The sequence below is a fragment of the Anomaloglossus baeobatrachus genome, chromosome 2 (genome assembly GCF_048569485.1).
Source record: "Anomaloglossus baeobatrachus isolate aAnoBae1 chromosome 2, aAnoBae1.hap1, whole genome shotgun sequence".
Lineage (NCBI taxonomy): Eukaryota > Metazoa > Chordata > Amphibia > Anura > Aromobatidae > Anomaloglossus > Anomaloglossus baeobatrachus.
This window is the reverse complement of record NC_134354.1, coordinates 419,596,864-419,621,813: the sequence shown is the minus strand read 5'-3', so window position 1 is coordinate 419,621,813 and position 24,950 is coordinate 419,596,864. Positions and strand designations below refer to the sequence as shown.

The 24,950-nt window shown below is 45.4% G+C and overlaps 1 non-coding gene and 3 pseudogenes across 1 annotated transcript; all 4 read left to right on the top strand.

The window, feature by feature from the left end:
• Positions 1 to 15,389: 15,389 nt before the first annotated feature.
• On the top strand, positions 15,390 to 15,595 carry LOC142292639 (U2 spliceosomal RNA; annotated as a pseudogene).
• Positions 15,596 to 17,219: 1,624 nt separating this feature from the next.
• LOC142292496 (U2 spliceosomal RNA) lies at positions 17,220 to 17,403 on the top strand. Its single transcript, XR_012750652.1, has one exon. It is a non-coding gene; the product is annotated as a U2 spliceosomal RNA (small nuclear RNA).
• Positions 17,404 to 18,805: 1,402 nt separating this feature from the next.
• Positions 18,806 to 18,895, top strand: LOC142292702 (U2 spliceosomal RNA; annotated as a pseudogene).
• A 5,430-nt stretch (positions 18,896 to 24,325) lies between these two features.
• Positions 24,326 to 24,530, top strand: LOC142293310 (U2 spliceosomal RNA; annotated as a pseudogene).
• Positions 24,531 to 24,950: the final 420 nt, after the last annotated feature.

Sequence of the window (24,950 nt, the reverse complement as noted above, 5' to 3'; positions counted from 1 at the left end):
ATTATAAAATATTACAAAGGGTATCAATGGGGGGAAGGGAGGTTTGGAAAAGAAAAGAGAGCAGCGTGTAATTAATCCTGATTTGTTCACCCAGTAATTGTACAAGAATTATATGTAATACAGTACATGGATTGGAAGATGAAATTCATGACATGGGCAACAATACAATGTATTGAATCAATTGTCAGTATACATTATTTGCCTATTACATATCAAAAAATTTGATTAGTTCCTCATAAAGCTTGGAACAAAATACCTATGTAGCTACAATACCATTGTCCTCACCACCGGGAATATGGTAAGCAAAATATAAATATAAAGTGCCTAGTGCTCTCTATTAGACCTCAAATGCCTATGGGACAAAAACAGCTCATCACTGGATATTTAATCACTGTATTTCCAAAAGGGTGAGCTACGGTTAGTTGCAACTACTCATATGGATTACACAAAATTCCAAATTCCATGTGACTATGAAATAGAAAATTCCTCTCCACATAAGTTCACCACGTAAGTTGACAGGCAAGACACTTATATATTTTGTATAATTGACCGTGCTGATGGTTGTAGATGAAAGGTAATGCTGGTATAAACAAAACATGCACATGCCCCACCAGGGGCTAAGGCATGCAGTGATGTATCCTTAAGGTATAGGACATTCAGCAAAAGACCGCTCATCCCCAGAGCATCAGCATTGATCATGAAACAACATGTACAATGTCCTAGCTGTCAAAGATGTACGGACTTTTCAATAATTCATATCAGCCCATAATGGGTAATCATGCCTGCCTGAACACGTTTCCATATAATACACTCAATAGATAGAAATACTTAGTGGTATAATATGTAACTTGCAGAAGGAAATTACTTACATATCAATCACTGGGGACCACTGGAAGGCTTCCCGACGCGCGTTTCGCCGTTCTTTGTCAAGGGAAACATGATTATGTATGTGATATGGTGCTCTTATAAAGGATAAATGGTGCCGGGAGTTCCCACGTGCACGGCCGTGCAGCGTCTGTCGTCACTTCCGGCCGCGGGGCCGCGCCGTGCATGTGCGCGATCCCGCAGCGGCAAGCGACGACAGATGGGATTAGTCATTCAATGTGGGGAGGGGACGCCTGCGCACTGAATTTGCAAGTGCGCGGTCCCGTCCAAGTAAGTGACGACAGAAGAAGTAAGCCGTGCAGGGTGGGCGCATGCGCATAGGGTTTGTCTGCTATACCGCCAGTATGTAGTCCTAGGGCCGCAGTGTATCACCATCCTGTCAGTATGGGCAATTATGTAGCACCAAACTAATGGGCACGGCATTACCACTTATTGCATATATTTAGAATTTGTTAGTATAACCAAGTTGGGAAACACATAAATCGTGCATTGCCCCTACAGAGTGCAATGTTAATCACACCCAGTACAGTTGCCCAGTAAGCCCCCCAATGGTCGCCCACTGTATGACAAGGCAGTGTCAATGTATACATGTATAGTTGCCATAAAATTGTGAAATAGTATTCATAAAGAAAATGAAAGTGATAACTCAAATCACAGTAATGTGAGTGTTAAGCTGCCCATAAACAATATGGGAAATAAAGATAGTGTAAGGTAAATGACAAAAGAAATTGTATGTGGAGTGAGATGAAGTGAAAAGGTGAAATGTGTACGTTAAGTGTACAAAAATTGTGTAAAATACTGATGTGCATTGAGATGAGTGGACCAGATACGGTTATACTGGTCATGTGAAAATGTGTGAAAAAATAACTAGAGTGTGAATGTGACGTGGAGTGATTATGTATAAAATAATTGTGAATATTACGTGAAGTGATTATGTATAGAATAAAATAATACATGAATTATATACAGAATATATATATAAGGACATATGTGGGGGGGGGGAGGGGGAAGGGGGGGGGGGAAAGGGGGAGGAGGGAAGGGGAGGGGGGGGGAAGGGGAAAGAGGGGAGGGGAAACTGGGGAGTATTTCCATAATATATGCACGAGAAAGGGTTCCTCCTGTAGAAATGATTGCACAGAACCGCGCACGTCGTTGTTTCCACTCCCAGCACAAAAACGGAGCACCCTGGTAGGATGAAAAGATGAGATTCTTGAAGGCGAAATAACTAGGAATAATCAGAGAACAATAAAGTGAGAAGACACATTAAAATAAACCAAATTAAAAACAGGTTAAAAATTCAAGATGAGTCTAGTCAAGGAATGACACAGATTAATTCACCCTAGACCCAGACGTAGGCCTTGTAAGGGTTATAGAAATGGGGAAAAGCTCATGGTTTCATTTAAACCTGATGGTACAAGGGTATTTAGTGTGGAAATCCATCTAACTTCTTTTTGGGCCAGGATTCTTTTCCAGTTGCCCCCTCTTTCTGTTATGATCACTCTGATTATTCCACTTACCTTAAGTAGAGTATCATCACACTGGTGAAATTGTTTAAAATGTCTAGGTATGGTTTTCATACCCCAATCATCTTCTATTTCTTTGGCTGCCCGGATGTCCAAGACATGTTCCCTCGTTCTACGTCGTAGTTCCCTAGTTGTCATCCCAATATAGATTTTATTGCAAGGGCACTTGGCGCTATAGATTACTCCAATCGTACCACAATTGATTTGATGTGTAATTTTATAGGTTTTAGTGCCTGTGGCATCAGTGAACTCATCTGTGGTTGTGATGTTAGTACAAGCTACACATTTACCACAAGATCTGCAACCCCATTTCGGTCCCCTACTGTTGAAAATACCTTTAGGTTTTGCTTGTACAAAATGGCTATTCACTAGTAGGTCTGCCAAATTTTTGGCTCGTCGATAAGTGATTGCTGGATTTTGAGGTATGTGTCTAGATAATGTTGAGTCCAATAGTAGGACGTTCCAGTGTTTTTTGAGAGCCTGCCACAATTCTTTGTTTCTAGAATGATAAGTAGAGATAAATCTCACCACATCAGAGTTGCTAGATTTTCTATTATAATTATAGAGTAATTCCGTTCTACTGGCAAATTTGGCCTTTCTGTAGCCTCTCTGTATGGAAAAGAAAAGAGAGCAGCGTGTAATTAATCCTGATTTGTTCACCCAGTAATTGTACAAGAATTATATGTAATACAGTACATGGATTGGAAGATGAAATTCATGACATGGGCAACAATACAATGTATTGAATCAATTGTCAGTATACATTATTTGCCTATTACATATCAAAAAGTGATTAGTGCAAAAATTTGATTAGTTCCTCATAAAGCTTGGAACAAAATACCTATGTAGCTACAATACCATTGTCAATATAACAGCTGGGTAACCCACCAATAGATAAATACGCCTAAAATATACCTTTTATTATAATATTTAAAATAGTAGAAGAGACCATACAAACATATATAGCGCAAATGCGCCTAAAAATTGTCACCAGCTGTGATATCCTATATCATTAACATTAGGAATATACTGTCACAGACAACAATAAGTAATCGGCAAAAAATAACCCTCATCAAATGTTGTGTGATAGGGAATAAAAGGCAACAATCTCACCCGTCTTCAGTTCATTAGGGGTGAATGTTCCTCAGCCGCAATAAGTGTAGGCAAACGGAGTTGCCACAATACATTAAGATCCTATGGCTTCAACGTGTATTCCACGGATCCCCTCATAGACAACTCCGATGTCATATCAAAGAAACTTTTTTTCCTCTTTCTCAACGCGTTTCAATTGATCATCAGGAGAATTAGGGAAGGATTATGGTGTCTTTTAATGAAACCGGCATATCCGCCGCTGGGTTCAGACACACATCCAATGCCACATTAATATGTCCTTCATAGGACCGGCACATCAGCCACTATATGGGTCCAAAAAAAAATAGAATAAGTCTCCAAAATAAAACAGCCGGCCTCATATAAATCAAACAGCCTCATTTCAGAAGACCAGATATAAGTTGTGTACTCACCAAGGTCCCGACACGTGGCAATTACTGGTACTGCGCCACCATGCCGAGCACCGGCATTATGTTTAAATAACAGAGCATTGCCGCTCTGAAAACAGGCGTGTGACGTCACATCCGCCCCACGGGTGCCCGCCCACTTCCTGCGGGTCACTCCGTGTTGAGACGCATGCGACCCAGGACAGAGTCCTGGAACGCAGGACACTCCGCGCATGCGCAGATGAACGGCCGCTGCATCTTACAGTGCAGCAGGCACACCAGCCTGCGGTCATCATGTACGAGAATATTGACAAAGCAAACATTCCAAAGAGTCCTGCCCTGGGACATAACTGTCCCAGAAGCAGTCAATCCAGGTTAGACATGGCTGTGCCATTATGGTAAAACGGACAATTTCAAACACAATTCATATGTTATGGTACAGAAGAACTGGAGGAGGAGGGGTGGGGGGCGCGGGGGGGGGCATGGTGGGGGAAGGGGGCGGGGAGAGGGAGCCTGAAGAAATATTTTGAACAACTAGCCGGGAAATCTGGTCAGGGACAATCAGAGCAACAGCTGGACCCAAACGGATGAGAAAGAAAAGACCCATCACCATATATACTGGCCCTAATTTATGGTCTTGCAACTGCCTATCATGTGGGGGTCGGCACCCTAAAGAAACGGTGGATGGTGCCCCCACTCGGCCGTCGTATAGCCCTACCAGAAGCTCACCCTGTTGCTAGGTTACACAAAGGGTGCAAAGGATAGCATCTCATTTAGGCCCAGGGGTCTCACTGTCCTGAGCCAGAAAATCCATCTCGTCTCCTGTTTTAGGATCAGATTGTCCCAATCCCCCCCTCTTGTAGGTTGTGGTACCAGATCAATTCCCTGAAAAAGGACGGAGTTGGGGTCACCATTGTCTTTTTCGGAGATATGCCTTGCCAATGGAGTGTCAATTTTATTACGGATATCTCTTAGGTGTTCACCCACTCTACGTCTAAATTCTCTTTTGTTTTTTCCCACATATTCTTTCGGGCATGTGCATGTAGCTTTATAAATAACACCTTTTGATCTACAGTTGATAAAATGTTTGATGGTGTAGTCCCTGCCGGTCACAGCAGAATGGAATTTTTTCCCTACTTTTATGGAACCACATGCTACGCAGCCACTGCATTTGTAGCAGCCTTTTATGTCACTTCGAATCCAGGAGGTATTTTTGGGGGTAAAATGGCTGTGCACCAACCTGTCACCTAATGAGCGCGCCTTTTTAAAGGTAATGGTGGGAAGCGGTGTTAAAGCGGGGGCAATGTCATTATCCATCCCAAGGATTGACCAATGTTTGTTAAGGATTTTACGGAAATCCTCAGCCCCATTATTGTAGGTAGTTATAAAGCGTACCACATCTTCCGTTGGACTATTTCGTGGGGCCGGATTTAACAGGGACGTCCTGTTTCAGGTTTAGTCAGATTAAACTTCTTTCTATGCTTGCTTACGAGGGATTCAAGATCCCTAGTTACTAGGTTGCAAAAAATGTCAATAGAATTGACATCACTGGTGATAGGTGGCATCTTTTTGCTTTTTAATTTAAGGTCAGTAAACGGACCTTTTCCTACCGAATTTGGGTCCAAATCGGCCAAATTAAATAAGAATCTCACATCCTCAAGCATATCCTCAGGTATCCCCATTTCTCTAGAGGTTTTTTTATTTTCAAGTGAAAAATGTTTTTTCCATTTTAGCTTTCTAATAAATAGGTTCAGGTCTTTGACCGCCTCAAACAAATTAAAGTCCGTAGTAGGAACGAACGAGAGTCCTTTGCTGAGGACCACCATAGCTGGGGCGGACAAAGTTTTACTAGACAAGTTAATTATCTGATTTGATCTGTTTGTGGGATCAGATTCGGGGGGGTCTTTTTGCTCCGCAGGTAGTGGCCCTGATCTAAAAAATGTCCTGAGTTGTGGCCACCTCTGTTCTGGTATCTCCCTCTACCTCTGTTTTTGTTTTTACGGTTACGTCTACCACCCTCTGTATCTGAGGCTTCAGTATCTGTAGAGGTCCCTTCTGTATCACTCGGTTTGTTAAATCTATTTATTGGGAAAAAATATGCTTTATTGTCACGGAAGTCTTGTTTATCTCTAACATAAAATTTATGCTTTTTTTCTTTTAAATGGTATTGGTGTTTCTCAATAGTGTTTTGTAAAGCCGTTTCCTTGGCCACAAATTCACTCTCGTTTACAAATTTTCTAGTCACTTCCGTTTGCTCTTTTAGTTGGGTATCTAGAATCGCTAAGTTCTTTTTTTCTTCATCCAATAATAATAACATCAATTTTAGAGAACATTCAGTTACTTCCTTTTGCCACTTGGTAGTCAGTTCTGAATTTTTATAGCGAAAATTGGGGGTTAAAGATATTCTGAGGTTGCGAGGTACAATTCTATCCTTTAAGTAACTTTCAAGAGATTGAATCTCCCACCATGAAGTAATTCTGTTTTTATATACTTTAGTCAGCTCCCTGAAGGCACCGTTTAAGGATGGCGTATATTTCTTCTGTGTAAAGGTTCCCTCTGAGAAACCTCCCTAGCCTCTGAGGCCCATACACTTGTGTAGAGGACTCACCCATCCCAACAGATAAGATACTCCTTTGGTGTCGTTTTATAGACGATGTGTTCTTACTGTGGAGGGGTAATGAGTCTGAACTCATGGATATGGTTGAAATGCTTAACATCAATGCACTTGGCCTAAAGTTCACATTCGAATGGAACAAAGACAGACTCCCGTTCCTTGACGTGCTGATTGAAAGAGGTGTAGATGGTCAGATTAGGACTAGTACATACCGAAAACCTACAGCAACAAACTCTCTCTTGAGGTGGGAGAGTGGCCATCCTAAGAGCCAAAAGAAGGGGATTCCTAAGGGTCAGTTTCTGAGACTCAGAAGGAACTGCTCGGAGACCCCCCCTTTTTTTGGAACAGGCGGCAGACCTGAACACGAGACTAAAACAGAGAGGGTACCCAGAGGGGGTCATTGACCAAGCTTTCTGTGAGGCAAATGAAAGAAACAGGACGTCCCTGTTAAATCCGGCCCCACGAAATAGTCCAAAGGAAGATGTGGTACGCTTTATAACTACCTACAATAATGGGGCTGAGGATTTCCGTAAAATCCTTAACAAACATTGGTCAATCCTTGGGATGGATAATGACATTGCCCCCGCTTTAACACCGCTTCCCACCATTACCTTTAAAAAGGCGCGCTCATTAGGTGACAGGTTGGTGCACAGCCATTTTACCCCCAAAAATACCTCCTGGATTCGAAGTGACATAAAAGGCTGCTACAAATGCAGTGGCTGCGTAGCATGTGGTTCCATAAAAGTAGGGAAAAAATTCCATTCTGCTGTGACCGGCAGGGACTACACCATCAAACATTTTATCAACTGTAGATCAAAAGGTGTTATTTATAAAGCTACATGCACATGCCCGAAAGAATATGTGGGAAAAACCAAAAGAGAATTTAGACGTAGAGTGGGTGAACACCTAAGAGATATCCGTAATAAAATTGACACTCCATTGGCAAGGCATATCTCCGAAAAACACAATGGTGACCCCAACTCCGTCCTTTTTCAGGGAATTGATCTGGTACCACAACCTACAAGAGGGGGGGATTGGGACAATCTGATCCTAAAACAGGAGACGAGGTGGATTTTCTGGCTCAGGACAGTGAGACCCCTGGGCCTAAATGAGATGCTATCCTTTGCACCCTTTGTGTAACCTAGCAACAGGGTGAGCTTCTGGTAGGGCTATACGACGGCCGAGTGGGGGCACCATCCACCGTTTCTTTAGGGTGCCGACCCCCACATGATAGGCAGTTGCAAGACCATAAATTAGGGCCAGTATATATGGTGATGGGTCTTTTCTTTCTCATCCGTTTGGGTCCAGCTGTTGCTCTGATTGTCCCTGACCAGATTTCCCGGCTAGTTGTTCAAAATATTTCTTCAGGCTCCCTCTCCCCGCCCCCTTCCCCCACCATGCCCCCCCCCCGCGCGCCCCCCCCCCCCCCCTTCAAGTTCTTCTGTACCATAACATATGAATTGTGTTTGAAATTGTCCGTTTTACCATAATGGCACAGCCATGTCTAACCTGGATTGACTGCTTCTGGGACAGTTATGTCCCAGGGCAGGACTCTTTGGAATGTTTGCTTTGTCAATATTCTCGTACATGATGACCGCAGGCTGGTGCGCCTGCTGCACTGTAAGATGCAGCGGCCGTTCATCTGCGCATGCGCGGAGTGTCCTGCGTTCCAGGACTCTGTCCTGGGTCGCATGCGTCTCAACACGGAGTGACCCGCAGGAAGTGGGCGGGCACCCGTGGGGCGGATGTGACGTCACACGCCTGTTTTCAGAGCGGCAATGCTCTGTTATTTAAACATAATGCCGGTGCTCGGCATGGTGGCGCAGTACCAGTAATTGCCACGTGTCGGGACCTTGGTGAGTACACAACTTATATCTGGTCTTCTGAAATGAGGCTGTTTGATTTATATGAGGCCGGCTGTTTTATTTTGGAGACTTATTCTATTTTTTTTTTGGACCCATATAGTGGCTGATGTGCCGGTCCTATGAAGGACATATTAATGTGGCATTGGATGTGTGTCTGAACCCAGCGGCGGATATGCCGGTTTCATTAAAAGACACCATAATCCTTCCCTAATTCTCCTGATGATCAATTGAAACGCGTTGAGAAAGAGGAAAAAAAGTTTCTTTGATATGACATCGGAGTTGTCTATGAGGGGATCCGTGGAATACACGTTGAAGCCATAGGATCTTAATGTATTGTGGCAACTCCGTTTGCCTACACTTATTGCGGCTGAGGAACATTCACCCCTAATGAACTGAAGACGGGTGAGATTGTTGCCTTTTATTCCCTATCACACAACATTTGATGAGGGTTATTTTTTGCCGATTACTTATTGTTGTCTGTGACAGTATATTCCTAATGTTAATGATATAGGATATCACAGCTGGTGACAATTTTTAGGCGCATTTGCGCTATATATGTTTGTATGGTCTCTTCTACTATTTTAAATATTATAATAAAAGGTATATTTTAGGCGTATTTATCTATTGGTGGGTTACCCAGCTGTTATATTAATTGTCCATACGGTATATCCATATCCAGTTGCTTTATTCTACAATACCATTGTCCTCACCACCGGGAATATGGTATATTTACATATAAGGCCGGCAGGTCTGACATGGAATTCTTGGATATACTACTCAATATAGATGAAAGTGGCCACATAGTGACAGATGTGTACAGAAAACCAACGGCAGTTAACAGTTTGATTCATGCTAAATCGTCTCATCCAAAGAATCTCATTAACAGCATACCGAGAGGCCAATTTCTTCGAATAAGAAGAATATGTTCAACAGATCAAAACTTCGAACAACAATCAAGAGGTCTATGGGAGAGGTTTCAAATGAGAGGATACAATGAGAAAGCCATACAGAGAGGCTACAGAAAGGCCAAATTTGCCAGTAGAACGGAATTACTCTATAATTATAATAGAAAATCTAGCAACTCTGATGTGGTGAGATTTATCTCTACTTATCATTCTAGAAACAAAGAATTGTGGCAGGCTCTCAAAAAACACTGGAACGTCCTACTATTGGACTCAACATTATCTAGACACATACCTCAAAATCCAGCAATCACTTATCGACGAGCCAAAAATTTGGCAGACCTACTAGTGAATAGCCATTTTGTACAAGCAAAACCTAAAGGTATTTTCAACAGTAGGGGACTGAAATGGGGTTGCAGATCTTGTGGTAAATGTGTAGCTTGTACTAACATCACAACCACAGATGAGTTCACTGATGCCACAGGTACTAAAACCTATAAAATTACACATCAAATCAATTGTGGTACGATTGGAGTAATCTATAGCGCCAAGTGCCCTTGCAATAAAATCTATATTGGGATGACAACTAGGGAACTACGACGTAGAACGAGGGAACATGTCTTGGACATCCGGGCAGCCAAAGAAATAGAAGATGATTGGGGTATGAAAACCATACCTAGACATTTTAAACAATTTCACCAGTGTGATGATACTCTACTTAAGGTAAGTGGAATAGACAGAGTGATCATAACAGAAAGAGGGGGCAACTGGAAAAGAATCCTGGCCCAAAAAGAAGTTAGATGGATTTCCACACTAAATACCCTTGTACCATCAGGTTTAAATGAAACCATGAGCTTTTCCCCATTTCTATAACCCTTACAAGGCCTACGTCTGGGTCTAGGGTGAATTAATCTGTGTCATTCCTTGACTAGACTCATCTTGAATTTTTAACCTGTTTTTAATTTGGTTTATTTTAATGTGTCTTCTCACTTTATTGTTCTCTGATTATTCCTAGTTATTTCGCCTTCAAGAATCTCATCTTTTCATCCTACCAGGGTGCTCCGTTTTTGTGCTGGGAGTGGAAACAACGACGTGCGCGGTTCTGTGCAATCATTTCTACAGGAGGAACCCTTTCTCGTGCATATATTATGGAAATACTCCCCAGTTTCCCCTCCCCTCTTTCCCCTTCCCCCCCCTCCCCTTCCCTCCTCCCCCTTTTTCCCCCCCCCCTCCCCCCTCCCCCCCCCCACATATGTCCTTATATATATATTCTGTATATAATTCATGTATTATTTTATTCTATACATAATCACTTCACGTAATATTCACAATTATTTTATACATAATCACTCCACGTCACATTCACACTCTAGTTATTTTTTCACACATTTTCACATGACCAGTATAACCGTATCTGGTCCACTCATCTCAATGCACATCAGTATTTTACACAATTTTTGTACACTTAACGTACACATTTCACCTTTTCACTTCATCTCACTCCACATACAATTTCTTTTGTCATTTACCTTACACTATCTTTATTTCCCATATTGTTTATGGGCAGCTTAACACTCACATTACTGTGATTTGAGTTATCACTTTCATTTTCTTTATGAATACTATTTCACAATTTTATGGCAACTATACATGTATACATTGACACTGCCTTGTCATACAGTGGGTGACCATTGGGGGGCTTACTGGGCAACTGTACTGGGTGTGATTAACATTGCACTCTGTAGGGGCAATGCACGATTTATGTGTTTCCCAACTTGGTTATACTAACAAATTCTAAATATATGCAATAAGTGGTAATGCCGTGCCCATGCACGCACATGCACGGCGCGGCATGCCGCGGCCGGAAGTGACGACAGACGCTGCACGGCCGTGCACGTGGGAACTCCCGGCACCATTTATCCTTTATAAGAGCACCATATCACATACATAATCATGTTTCCCTTGACAAAGAACGGCGAAACGCGCGTCGGGAAGCCTTCCAGTGGTCCCCAGTGATTGATATGTAAGTAATTTCCTTCTGCAAGTTACATATTATACCACTAAGTATTTCTATCTATTGAGTGTATTATATGAAAACGTTTTCAGGCAGGCATGATTACCCATTATGGGCTGATATGAATTATTGAAAAGTCCGTACATCTTTGACAGCTAGGACATTGTACATGTTGTTTCATGATCAATGCTGATGCTTTGGGGATGAGCGGTCTTTTGCTGAATGTCCTATACCTTAAGGATACATCACTGCATGCCTTAGCCCCTGGTGGGGCATGTGCATGTTTTGTTTATACCAGCATTACCTCTCATCTACAACCATCAGCACGGTCAATTATACAAAATATATAAGTGTCTTGCCTGTCAACTTACGTGGTGAACTTATGTGGAGAGGAATTTTCTATTTCATAGTCACATGGAATTTGGAATTTTGTGTAATCCATATGAGTAGTTGCAACTAACCGTAGCTCACCCTTTTGGAAATACAGTGATTAAATATCCAGTGATGAGCTGTTTTTGTCCCATAGGCATTTGAGGTCTAATAGAGAGCACTAGGCACTTTATATTTATATTTTGCTTACCATATTCCCGGTGGTGAGGACAATGGTATTGTAGCTACATAGGTATTTTGTTCCAAGCTTTATGAGGAACTAATCAAATTTTTGCACTAATCACTTTTTGATATGTAATAGGCAAATAATGTATACTGACAATTGATTCAATACATTGTATTGTTGCCCATGTCATGAATTTCATCTTCCAATCCATGTACTGTATTACATATAATTCTTGTACAATTACTGGGTGAACAAATCAGGATTAATTACACGCTGCTCTCTTTTCTTTTCCAAACCTCCCTTCCCCCCATTGATACCCTTTGTAATATTTTATAATTATCAATAATAAAAATTATTGTTTTGAACATGAGTTTCAGTGCTCTGTTAGAGAAAGTTGGTTTATTTTTGCCAGGAAAAATGCCTACTATTTTTGTTGGGGATTTTAATTGTACGACGGAAGGTAATATGGATGTAACCGGGAAAAAGCTGTTACATATCATTTCTGATTTTTCTTTCTCAGATGCCGCTGTTGTAAAGCTGGGCAATCCACAACCACCTACGTACAAGGCGGACAGAGGAGGTATAGAATCACGGATTGACCGTATGTTTTTTTCTAAAAATATTGAGTGTGTAAGGTTTGAACAGTGTGCGGTTCCTTTTTCGGACCACGAATGTTTGAAGGGTGTGTTCAGAGGGGATGGTGGACCTGTAAAGAGGGGTGCTGTATGGAAGTTAAATGTGAGATTGCTAGAGGATGCAAAAGTGATGAAAGAGTTTAAAGAAGAGTACCAAAGATGGGGGTACTACAAAAACAGGTTTGCAAGTGTGTTAGAGTGGTGGGATTGGGTTAAAGGGGAGATTAAAACTTTTTTCAGGAAATGGGGCTACAAAAAAGCTACCATGTATCGTAATAAATTTAAAGATGTGAATACTCGGATTGATTGGTTACAAAAGTGTAGTAGGTCTGGGATTGATGTAAGTGATTCGTTGGTGGAGGCAAAAAATGAGTTGAAATGTCTGATTGAGAAAAAGGGTAAGGAAATTATCTATAGGACGAAAGTTGAACATTTGGATAAGAATGAGAAATGTACCAGATATTTCTTTAAAAAAATGAATGGGAAGAAAGTAGATATGGATGTGATTGTGGATGAGAATGATGTTCCTGTGACTGGTGAAAGTGTGATTGACGAGGTGAAAGCCTTTTACAGCAGACTGTATGGAGAGAAGTGGATTGATTCTGGTCTAATGACTGAAGTGTTGGCTAGCATGGAGTGTAGACTAGGCAAAGATGAGTGTGAGGATTTGTGTGATGAGGTGGTTCTGGATGAAGTGAGAAAGGTTGTGTTTAGTGCACAAAAGAATAAAACTCCTGGAAAGGATGGCTTGCCAATTGAACTATATGTGAAAGCATGGGAGTGTATGGGCACGGATCTGACGGAGATATGTAAGTATATGTGGGAATCTGGTATGCTGTGTGACTCTATGAAAGAAGGGGTAGTGGTACTTATCCATAAGAAGGGGGAAAAGAGTAAATTGGGGAATTGGAGGCCTATTACGCTTCTGAATTCTGATTATAAGGTTTTCAGTAAACTATTAGCTAATCGTATGCGTGAAGTGCTTGGGAAGGTTGTAAAGGATGATCAAGTGTGTGCTGTGCCTGGAAGGAGCATCAGTGATAACTTGTTGTTGTTGAGGGATGTTATTGGTGACTGTAAGACTAGAAAGCAGAAGTGCATGTTGTTGGCTCTTGATTTTGAGAAAGCGTTTGATAGGGTGTCACATGTTTTTATGTTTGAGGTCTTGAATAGTATGGGTTTTCCTAAGAAGTTCTTGGATGGTGTGAGATGTCTGTATGGTGGTGTGACAAGTGAATTCTTAGTGAATGGATGTTTGAGTGGGAAAGTACAGATCAAGTCAGGTGTCCGTCAGGGGTGTCCAATATCCCCTGTTTTATTTGTCAGTGTGATTGAGCCTTTGTTATGTATGATCAGGCGTGAGAAACTGATAAGAGGGATGTTAATACCTGGTAGTGGCGGTAAGAATGTGAAGGTGCTTGGCTATATGGATGATGTAGTGATAGTGAGTGAGAGTATTGCGTCTATGACTAGAGTAAAGCTGTTGTTGGATTTCTTCTGTGGCGCGTCTGCTTTTAAAGTCAACTGGAATAAATGTTGTTTTAAGTGTTTTGGTGATAGTAGTGTTAAGATGGACGGAGTGACAAGTGTGGATGGTCCAATCAAAGTGCTGGGTGTGTTGTTTAATGATGATCTGAGAGGTACGGAGAGTTGGGAAGAATGTGGATTGCGGATTGAGAGGAAACTGAATTTCTGGAGAATGCGTGATCTGACATTGAATGGTAAAGTTTGATTATTAAGGCCGTGGTGCTGCCGATTCTCCTTTATATCTCTGGGGTCTTCCCGTCCCCATATAAAAAGATAAAAAGAGTAGAGAAACTGATTTTTACCTTTTTTTGGGGGAGCAAAATGGAAAAATTAAAAAGAGAGCATTTATACAAGGCCTGTCATTATGGGGGTTTAAACTTTCCAAATATTGAAATCTTTCTTAGCCTTCATTATATTAAGACGGTAGTAATCCTAATGGGAAAGAACAATAAAGGGGCCTACATGGTGAGGTATATGGCGGGCTGGATGCTGTATGGCTTGTGTTGGGTACAAAGGGATGCGCGTGTGCCTGTGTCGTTCAAGTGTCCAGTCTGTTACGACATAATTGAGAGGTTTATTAGAAAAAATGATTTGCTGGCTGTACCTATGAGTGAGTTCAGAGCAGCGAAGAGAGTGATGAAAAGGATGAGAGCGAATGAGGTAGAATGTAATATTAATGATTTGAGAGGGAATGATGTGTCAGATGCATGGAAGAAACTGAGTACACCGGGTATGTCTAATAAGCAGAGGGATGTTGTGTGGTTGGCATTGCATGATATATTACCTGTGAGAGATGTGCAGAAGAGAAGGGACCTGATTAGAACGGATGTGTGCCCACGGAAGGGATGTGGTGCACGTGAGACCGTGAGACACGTCATGTGGGACTGTGATTACGCCTATAGTGTGTGGAAATGTGTAGGAGGCCTGTGTAAGGATCTGGCTGGTGTGAACCATATTAATTGGAGGGTGGCTATGTTTGGCATTGGTGCATGTGGGAGTGTTAAAGAGAGGATTTTGTGGCTTATCATGATGAGATGGAAAGCTTATGGGATGTCAGAAATTTGGGACTTTTTAAAAGGAAGGTGGTTCCTATTAACGACTGTGTAAGATTAATTATTTCCAGACTTTATGTTATTTACCAATGGGATAAGAGTAGAGGTGGTGGTGGATTGGACGCTGAAGGCATATGGAAGGTTTTAAAGTGGCATTATTTGGTGAAGTATCAATAAGAGGTAAATTCTCTGTTTTTCAGTATTTTCTGGTTTTTTGTGATACTTTCTTTGGATATGTACTGCAATACTTTTTGGAAAATTAAAAAAAGAATATAACCATTGTGATGAGTTTGGATAAACAGCAAAGTTGTAAACTTGATATTGTTGTTTTTAACTAACCTGAATGGTTTTAAAAAAAAAAAAAAAAAAAAAATCTGTTCTTATCAGTTTAATATCTGATACGTCCCCTATCTTGGGACCATATATTAAATGGATTTTTAGAACAGGGAGATGGAAAAAGAGCTTGCTCTGTCCACTCCACGCATTGACCTGGTATTGCAGTACCTCCAGGACCGGTGCACCCCTTCTTAACCCAGTTTCCAAAAGCAGAACTCAATTCACCTGATTCCTATTAGCCCGATTAATGAATTGAAAGAAAGCATACAACTTCATATGCACCTCAATTTGGCCCATTCACTTTTCACACTTCCGAATCCTTTTGTTTTTTATCTTTCACACTTTTTACTTGCTTTATTCATCCAAATAGCAAACTCATCACCACTCAACTTGACCAACTCTGCTATGTCCCGTGCTGCAGTATCTTGTTCTCCGTCTTATCTAGATCATTTGCAATTGAATGGAATAGATCCCTTTTGGACAAAGTGGATTCAGCTGATGCTGCTGCAGTGACTACAGGTGTGAGAAGATCTAGAATTGGCATCTGGTGCGATCTCTCCGCTTCCACTCCAAATAAAGTTACCTGTTTATTCCTATCATGCATTGGTTTTTGGTGCTTTCTTTGAGCAATGATGATGTCTTTAGTGGTCTGTTGGCTCCCCCTCCTGGAGGAAATGTTTGCTTGCTCTTGGACATTCTAAAAGAGAGGTCATGATAGACATTTAGCTTCTGAGCACAATTGGGGACAGTCATGGGGGATGAATGTTTAGCAACCTGCTGCGAAGCCTGATACCGCAATATAAGGAACGTCAAATACTAAGAATGGGCGGCCTATGAAAGAATTACTACTTTCATTAAGTATACTTAAACGGCTAATTGGGAATAGACAAACTGTAAAAAGCCCTCTGAGAAAGCCCCCCTCTAACCTTTGTTAGTAAGCTTTCCTGTAGTCTACCTGTTGATGTATTTTCCGTTTGAACAGTGCACAACATGAAGAGACGGAACACTGGCGGCTTGTCACAATGCCCCCGCTGACATCACAATAGCGCTGCTGCCTAGAAAGCCAGCTGCACAGCACAACTTGTTCTTTGGGTGGGAGGGTGGGCTAGTGGAAGGAGGGGGCAAGCCGTTTTTTTCCCGGGTGGTAGGGGGATGACAGGAGAAGGAATGCGGGTGGTGAGAAGGGTACAGAGGGCAGGGTTTGGGGGCTGGGAAGGAAAGGGAAAAGATTAGGGTTTGAGGATGATGGAAGGGCTTTCTACGGGTAAGGATGGCAAAGGGTGGCAGTGACGGAAAGTCAGGCAACCTGTCCTGTCCGTCTTTTTGTATCATGAATTGGAAAGACTGCAAGGGGGAGGGGAGTTGCTTGCGCCCTAAAGGAGGAGTTATTCAGATTCATTGCAGTGGGGGGGGAGCGGTGGCTGCAAAACGCACCATTCTTCTTGTTTTTGCTCTGCAAAGCAGCCTTTTCAAGGGTTGGCTTGGGTGACAAAATGTCTTCTGTAGGCGTGGGTTTGTCTCCCTCTCACTCTCTCTCCCTAAGATGTGTCCGGCATAGGCCAGGGTGCCACTCGAGGCCCAAACCAATTCTGGTTATTTCTTCGCGGCCTTTTGGCTAAGATCAAGTGTAGTCCCTTTATTGGGTTTGCCTTGGTCTTGGCTGGGAGGGGCCCAGGCTTGCACAACCGCCGGCCTCGGGGATTGTTGCGCCTTTTGGTGCTTACGTCCCCTTGTGGCTGGTGGTTCCTGGGCTCGGGAGGTGATCACCCAGGCACTGCGCTTTTGTGTGGTGGCTTACTGGCCTTCGGGTCTACCTTGATTCTGAAACTTGCGGATGAAATCTCATCTGTTCTTATCAGTTTAATATCTGATACGTCCCCTATCTGGGGACCATATATTAAATGGATTTTTAGAACAGGGAGATGGAAAAAGAGCTTGCTCTGTCCACTCCACGCATTGACCTGGTATTGCAGTACCTCCAGGACCGGTGCACCCCTTCTTAACCCAGTTTCCAAAAGCAGAATTCAATTCACCTGATTCCTATTAGCCCGATTAATGAATTGAAAGAAAGCATACAACTTCATATGCACCTCAATTTGGCCCATTCACTTTTCACACTTCCGAATCCTTTTGTTTTTTATCTTTCACACTTTTTACTTGCTTTATTCATCCAAATAGCAAACTCATCACCACTCAACTTGACCAACTCTGCTATGTCCCGTGCTGCAGTATCTTGTTCTCCGTCTTATCTAGATCATTTGCAATTGAATGGAATAGATCCCTTTTGGACAAAGTGGATTCAGCTGATGCTGCTGCAGTGACTACAGGTGTGAGAAGATCTAGAATTGGCATCTGGTGCGATCTCTCCGCTTCCACTCCAAATAAAGTTACCTGTTTATTCCTATCATGCATTGGTTTTTGGTGCTTTCTTTGAGCAATGATGATGTCTTTAGTGGTCTGTTGGCTCCCCCTCCTGGAGGAAAAGTTTGCTTGCTCTTGGACATTCTAAAAGAGAGGTCATGATAGACATTTAGCTTCTGAGCACATTTGGGGACAGTCATGGGGGATGAATGTTTAGCAACCTGCTGCGAAGCCTGATACCGCAATATAAGGAACGTCAAATACTAAGAATGGGCGGCCTATGAAAGAATTACTACTTTCATTAAGTATACTTAAACGGCTAATTGGGAATAGACAAACTGTAAAAAGCCCTCTGAGAAAGCCCCCCTCTAACCTTTGTTAGTAAGCTTTCCTGTAGTCTACCTGTTGATGTATTTTCCGTTTGAACAGTGCACAACATGAAGAGACGGAACACTGGCGGCTTGTCACAATGCCCCCGCTGACATCACAATAGCGCTGCTGCCTAGAAAGCCAGCTGCACAGCACAACTTGTTCTTTGGGTGGGAGGGTGGGCTAGTGGAAGGAGGGGGCAAGCCGTTTTTTTTCCCGGGTGGTAGGGGGATGACAGGAGAAGGAATGCGGGTGGTGAGAAGGGTACAGAGGGCAGGGTTTGGGGGCTGGGAAGGAAAGGGAAAAGATTAGGGTTTGGGGATGATGAAAGGGCTTTCTACGGGTAAGGATGGCAAAGGGTGGCAGTGACGGAAAGTCAGGCAACCTGTCCTGTCCGTCTTTTTGTATCATGAATTGGAAAGACTGCAAGGGGGAGGGGAGTTGCTTGCGCCCTAAAGGAGGAGTTATTCAGATTCATTGCAATGGAGGGCGGCGGCTGCAAAACGCACCATTCTTCTTGTTTTTGCTCTGCAAAGCAGCCTTTTCAAGGGTTGGCTTGGGTGACAAAATGTCTTCTGTAGGCGTGGGTTTGTCTCCCTCTCACTCTCTCTCCCTAAGATGTGTCCGGCATAGGCCAGGGTGCCACTCGAGGCCCAAACCAATTCTGGTTATCGCTTCTCGGCCTTTTGGCTAAGATCAAGTGTAGTATCTGTTCTTATCAGAACAAACTGAGCTAGCTACACTTGACGAGAGACGATCAGGGAGACGAGCTCCGAAGCCCAGCCGAGACCGGAAGAGGAAGATCGGACGGAAGAAGAGCTCGGCAGAAAGAAGCAAGAAGACAAAGGCTCGGAGAAGACTTGGGGAGACCAGAGGAACTTCGAGGAGGAACACAGCGGGAGAAGACACCCGGAGAAGAATCCAAGATCCAGCTCCGGGAACTCAAGCAGGAACCAGCCATGGCAAGCAAGCCAGAGAGGGCAGCCAAGAAGGCCCAGGACCCAGGGACCTCCAGGAAGGCTCATCCAGAGGCTTCTTCGGCCCAAGAGGCCCCTACCTCCGACGCCGGCCAGCTGGAGGGAGCCCGGACGCCGCCAGAAAAGGCTCCAAACCTGGAGCCTTGGATGCGGCAGACGGTCGCCCTGAAGCTAAAGGCGGTGGATGGTAGGTTGCCGGACATGTCCAGCGACGTGTTCTGCAAGAAGATGATTCTGGATCAGGGCTTCTCCAGGGCGGAAACCCTGAGTGTCCAGACCTTCATGACTGGCATTTTTCTGGCAACCTTTGCCACGGTGAATGCCTGCAGGAGATACTGGGAGGCGATGAACGCAGCGATGCCGGACTCTCCTTTTCATTCTTTTTTAGGATCCTGTCCTATACAGAGGGATGAGAAGAGGATCACGGTTTCCATGCGGAACCCGCACACCCCAGGAAGAGACATATCCACGTTCCTGGGACGCTTCTGCAAAGTGGTGAGGGAACCATCCCACATCCTTAACGGCAGCGGATTCTGGACGGGTAAGTGGTCAGTAACCGTTCGACTCCACAGGGAACTAGCATCCGAGGACGGCCTTCAGCACCTGCCCCCGACATTCTCTCTGGGAAACTCCTTTGGTCTCATCTACTACCCGGACATGCCACACAACTGCAGGAAATGTGGTGGGAAAGGGCATTCGATGAATACCTGCCAGGAGAACGCCTGCAGGGTTTGCCGGGTGACGGGACACAGCTCCAAGGATTGTCCGAAGAAGATGACCTGCAACTTATGTGGACTGGCGGACCACCTTTACAAGGACTGCCCACAACGAGAGAAATCCTGGGCAAGGGTGGCTGCGGCGACCCAGGCTCGGGTAGTCGCAGCCTCGTCGACTAAGGCAGCTACGACCAAAGCCACAGAGGCCAAGGCCAAGGCGGCCAAGAACCCGGTGACCGCGGCTCCAGCCAAAGCCCCAGCGGCCACGGAGTCCAGGAAGAAGAAGGGTAAGAAAACTGCTGCCCCCTCCCTGGTCCCCCCCCCTGTCACCCCCGTCCAAACCCCTTTTCCCCCGGCCAACCCCACTGAGGATTCCACCACCTCCACCTCTTTTCCCTACTCCTCAGTCGGTGCCCTTACCCCCCCTCCAAAGCCCACCCTCCCCCCCAGACCATGAGAGCAGAGGGCCTCAGCACTCCTGCACCTTTCACCGAGAAGGATTTTCCAGCTCTTGTCTCCTCAGGTACAAGCCAAAGGAAGAGGCAGTTGGAAGATAGTCCTGTCGCAGAACATTCCAAGTTGTTCATTGTGGATCCCAATCCAACCCAGGAAGAGGAGGACGACCTCCTCCCGGAACCAGATGTGTTGGAGCAGATGGTGGAGTCCCTGGTGTCCGAAGAAGAAATGGAGGAGTCGGAAGCCACTGAGGCAACATCTCTACTCGATCGGCTAGAAGAAGAAGGCCTGCTGGTGATACCATCACCAACAGACACCAAAGAAGAAGAACCGCCCGACCGGAGTGGTAACTAAGGCACATCGCCTGCACTAACTTTCTCTTCCCTCCAATGACTGCTAACATTGACATCTTTTCCATTAATGTTAGGAGCATCAGAGACAAGTTCAGACGTCAGACGATTTTTGCTTTCCTTAACACTCAGTCTAGTAATGTATTTTTCCTGCAGGAATGCTCCCTTCCCTCCTCTAGGTCCTTCAACCATCTGGCCAGGGAATGGACCCATGGACCGTCCTACTGGTCCGGCGGGGGCGACTGTAGGTCCGCAGGGGTCGCCGTGCTAATCAGGGGAAGCGCCTTCACGTTGGACTCAGTTCAGGAACTCGTCTGCGGCAGGTTACTGCTCGTGGACGGTACCTGGGCTGGAGAACCTGTCAGGTTCATCAATGTGTACGCTTCTCCTGTGAAGAGCGATCGACTGGAGCTCCTCCAAGCCCTGCGCCCTCAGCTCGCCACCACCAGGATGGTAGTGATGGCCGGGGACTTCAACTGCCCGATTGAGGCGGATGGACGCAGTTCTGGAACGGCTGCCAAGTTAGACGTCACATCCAAACTGCTCATTGAGATGGTGACCGAAGCCTCTCTCGTGGACGTTGTGGGCTCCATCGGACACGGATCCGTGAACTATTCATGGTGCCGACCTGATGGTTCGCTGCATTCCAGGATTGACTTCGTGTTTACCTCTCGGACGGTTGGGCGGAGTGGGCACTCGATGGTTCCCTGCTTCTTCTCTGACCACAGAGCCATTCACTTTCAAGGTGCGCTGGGCCACGGCTTTCCTGTTGGCCCTGGCTCCTGGAAGCTGAACTGCTCTCTGCTGGAAAAGGGGGAAGTTCTGGAGGAGCTTAGAGCGGCCTACTCCACGTGGCGGGCCTACAAGGCAGGCTTCCAGTCTGTTTCTGACTGGTGGGAATACGTTAAACTCGAGTTCCGTTTCTTCTTTCAGGCAAAGAGTCAACAACAGGCGTGTGTGAAGAAGAGGGACTTCAGGAGACTCCAGCGTGAGCTGCGTTCCCTGCATGACCTTCTTCGATGTGGCTGGGACGTGAGAGAGGAGCTGGAGGAGACTAAGAAGAGCCTGAAAAGGCACTTTGAGGAGGAGTCCAAGCGAATTGTCTTCCGTTCCAAAGTGGAGAACCTGGAGAAGGGTGAGAAATGTAACTCGTTCTTTTTCAGGAAGCTCCACACCGGTCATACACCCCTGAATGAACTACGAGATGAGAGTGGAATCATGCGACGCGGGAAAGAGGACGTGATGAAAGTCGTCAGCGACTTCTACAGCGAACTCTACGCCCGCAAGACTACCGACCCTGAGGCCGCCGATAAGTTCCTGTCAGGTATCACTAACCATCTTGACCCTGCAGATGCGGCGGCCATGGACGTCCCTCTGACGGTGGACGAGCTGCTCTCGGCCGCCAGATCCTTTAGGTCCGGCAGGACTCCGGGCAGTGATGGCCTCCCAGCAGAGCTCTATGTAGCACTGGGGGACCTCATCTGTCCGGACTTGTTAGATCTGTATGAGGAGATGGTGGTGGAGGGCAGAATGCCTCCGTCCCTGAGGGAAGGAATGGTCACGATCCTGTACAAGCGCAAAGGAGAGAGGTGCGACCTGAAGAATTGGCGTCCCATCACCCTTCTGAACGTCGACTACAAGATCCTGGCCAAGACGATGGCAACGAGACTGAAGACGGTTATTGGATGGATCATTCACCCGGATCAGACCTGTGGCATCCCCGGACATCACATCGCAGACAGCCTGGCTCTCATGCGGGACACGGTCGAGTACATCAAGGCCCGCCGGGTGCACGCATCCCTGATCTCGTTGGATCAGGAAAAGGCCTTCGACCGTGTTTCCCATGAGTTCCTGGGCAAAGTTCTGCACAGGTTAGGTTTGGGTAACATGTTTTGTTTGTATGTCCAACTAATGTATTTTGATATTCACAGCTCGGTGTTGGTAAACGGCTGGAAGACTGACCCCTTCCCGGTCCTCTCAGGGGTCAGACAAGGCTGTCCTCTGTCACCTCTTCTTTTTGTTTGTGTTATAGAACTCTTTGCAGAGGCTATCCGGCGGAATGGAGAGATCAGAGGGATCACCGCACCAGGACCAGAACGCTTCGAGGTCAAGTGCTCGCTCTACATGGACGACGTGACCGTCTTCTGCGCGGACCGTCGCTCAGTTGACACCCTCGTCCAGACCTGTGAGACCTTCGGACGGGCTTCGGGAGCCAAAGTCAACTGCGGGAAGTCGGAAGCCATGCCCTTCGGGGACTGGCAGCCGGCCTCTTCCGCCCCATTCCCTTTCAGCATCCAGCCGGATTTCATCAAGGTTCTTGGAGTCTGGTTCGGGAAGGAAGGAGCAGCCCTCAAGTCCTGGGAGGAACGCTTGACCAAGATCACCCAACGGATCGGTCTGTGGAGCCTCAGACGCCTCACCTGTGAGGGCAAAGCACTGGTCCTGCGTAACGAGGTACTGCCCATGCTGCAGTACACGGCCCAGGCCTGGCCCCCCCTTGCCACCGTGTGCAGGGCCATTACCAGGACGGTGTTTCGTTTTGTCTGGGGATCCAAGATGGACAGAGTAAAGCGGACCATCATGTACAAGGATCCTCGCAAGGGTGGGAAGGGCGTACCCGATATCCCCACCCTCCTGCGATCCTCCTTCGTATGTGACTGCGTTCGCCGATCTCTGCGAGTCAAGAGAGGTTCTGCGGGTAGGTCCATGTCTTGCTTCTTCCTGCTCCCCCTTTGGAGAAGGTTCGGCTGGGACAAGTGGGACAGCTCCTTCCCCTACAACTGGACGACGCCATGGTTCTATGGAGACGTTGTTCGGTTTGTGAGGGAACACCAACTGGAGGGACTCAAGCCTGATTTGTGGAATCCACAAACTCATCAGAGCCAAGGACGAAATGGAGAACATTCCAGGACTTCATCACGACACACTGGAGACTGTTTGGACCAACGTGTCATCGACTGGATTGACCAACGGGCACAAGGACTTGTCATGGATGGCGATACAGGGCGGACTGCCCGTCCGGTCATTCATGCACGCCCGGAACCTGTGCAAAACCCGGTACTGCCCAAGGTGCCCCTTCGTGGAGGAAACATCGCTGCACGCCTTTTGGGACTGCCGTTTTGCACAGCGCCTGTTGGTTGCCCTGGAGGATGACCTGAGGAACTCCGTCCCCAGAGGGAGCCTATCGTACCATTCCGTACTTTATGGACTCTTCCCTGGGACTCACACTGTTGGAGCCATCCAGGAGGCTTGGCGCCTTATGAACTGCTTTAAGGACGCTATTTGGGTCGCCAGGAACCGGCTCATCTTGAAGAGGGAGAGGATGTCTATCCAGGACTGCCGCAGGCTGATCCACAGCCTGCTCAGAGACTATTCCATCATGGACAGTCCAGACGACAGCGCCGAGGAGGAGGTTTAAACCTCTTCCACGCCCCCTCCCTCCTTTTCCCGTTTATGTGCGTCCTTCAATAAAGCTTCGGGCCTGTGATTTCCCCACCCTATCCCCTTTTTCCCTACCCCCACCCCCCAATCGCCGGTTCGTCGTTATTTATTGTCTAACTTTTTCTTTCAGCTTGAGGGCTACGGATAGCATAGGAGCGTGATGTATAGTTTAGTGCGTCGTACTCTATTGCTATGTAAGAATGATTGTATATTTCTGTGTGTACGGGGCTGCGGCACTGTACACGGTTTGTTACTTTTTTTGAGAAGTGCATGATAATAAAGATGCTAAAAAAAAAAAAAAATCTGTTCTTATCAGTTTAATATCTGATACGTCCCCTATCTGGGGACCATATATTAAATGGATTTTTAGAACAGGGAGATGGAAAAAGAGCTTGCTCTGTCCACTCCACGCATTGACCTGGTATTGCAGTACCTCCAGGACCGGTGCACCCCTTCTTAACCCAGTTTCCAAAAGCAGAACTCAATTCACCTGATTCCTATTAGCCCGATTAATGAATTGAAAGAAAGCATACAACTTCATATGCACCTCAATTTGGCCCATTCACTTTTCACACTTCCGAATCCTTTTGTTTTTTATCTTTCACACTTTTTACTTGCTTTATTCATCCAAATAGCAAACTCATCACCACTCAACTTGACCAACTCTGCTATGTCCCGTGCTGCAGTATCTTGTTCTCCGTCTTATCTAGATCATTTGCAATTGAATGGAATAGATCCCTTTTGGACAAAGTGGATTCAGCTGATGCTGCTGCAGTGACTACAGGTGTGAGAAGATCTAGAATTGGCATCTGGTGCGATCTCTCCGCTTCCACTCCAAATAAAGTTACCTGTTTATTCCTATCATGCATTGGTTT